Below are 1,422 nucleotides of genomic sequence, written 5' to 3' on the forward strand. Positions count from 1 at the left end.
CCTCATCATAAGGGAAATGCAGATCAAAACAACAATGAGATACCACCTATGCCCAGTCAGAATGGCTAAGATTAAAAAAACAAAAAAATGATAAGTGTTGGTGAGGCTGTGGTGAAAGGGGGAACTCTCTTACACTGCTGGTGGGAGTGTAAATTAGTCCAACCACTGTGGAGAACCATTTGGAGATTCCTCAAAAATCTACAAAGAGAACTGCCATATGATCCAATAATTCCATTTCTTGGCATCTACCCAAAGGACAGAAGAATTTCTCACTGGAAAAGTGCTTGCACATTAATGTTTATTGCGACACTTTTCATGATTGCTAAGACATGGAACCAACCCAAATGCCCCCGTACAGCTGAATGGATTGAAAAACTGTGGCACATATACTCCATGGAATACTATTCAGCCATTAAGAACAATAAAATCCTGGCTTTTGACAGAAAGTGGAAGAATATGGAAGATTTACTGCTGAGTGAAGCAAGCCAGGCTATGAAGGAGAGTCACTGTATGTCCCCACTTAATATATATCGAATATCCACACTCTGTAACTGAAACGGATCTGATAAAGGATGTACAAACACAAGAGGTGGATGTGAATGCCAGATGTGGTGTGTGTGGAGTGGGGCCTGGGGAAAAACATTTGAAGGAGGGATACGAAGATAGCATTGTTGAGATAGAGAGGTAGTGTTGTTATATTTTGATCAACTTGACCAGGGAGAAATGTTCACATATTGAAATGATCACCTTGTGAGCTAAATAATGTGATTGAATCTATTGAAAAATGTAAATAAAAAAAGTGAAAAAAATAAAAAAAGGGAGATGCAGATCAAAACCATAATGAGATACCACCTAACCCCAGTCAAAATGGCAAAGATTAAACACACACACACACAAACAAACACAAAATGATAAGTGCTGGATGGGATGTGGTAAAACGGGAACACTCCTATGCTGTTGATGAGAACGTAAATAGATCCAGCCACTGTGGAGAACATTATGGAGTTCCTCAAAGACCTTCAAATAGAACTAACATATGATTCAGCAATTCCACTCCTCAGTATCTACCCAAAGGACAGGAGAATGCTCAGTGGGAAAAGTACTTGCATATCTTTATTAATTTCAGCCTTATTCATGATTGCTAAGACATGGAACCAATCTAGATGTCCACAAACAAATGAATGGATTGAAAAAGCACGGCACATATACTCCATGGAATACTACTCAGCCATAAAAACCAACAAGGCCCTGAAATTTGATATAAAGTGGACAAATATAGAAGATTTGTTTCTGAGTGAAGCAAGTCAGGCTATGAAAGATAGACATTATATGTCTCCACATAATATATACTATCTGCTGTCTATGGTAGAGACTGAAAGACTGGAGAATATAAAAGCATTAAAAGTTGTTATAGACACTAGA

General features: G+C 38.1%; 1 pseudogene; it reads left to right on the plus strand.

Moving 5' to 3' along the window:
• Nucleotides 1-908: 908 nt before the first annotated feature.
• LOC102481670 (telomere length and silencing protein 1 homolog pseudogene) overlaps nucleotides 909-1,422 on the plus strand; it is a 162,637-nt pseudogene continuing 162,123 nt past the window's right edge.

This window comes from Tupaia chinensis, unplaced genomic scaffold, assembly GCF_000334495.1.
Source record: "Tupaia chinensis unplaced genomic scaffold, TupChi_1.0 Scaffold000308_1, whole genome shotgun sequence".
NCBI lineage: Eukaryota > Metazoa > Chordata > Mammalia > Scandentia > Tupaiidae > Tupaia > Tupaia belangeri.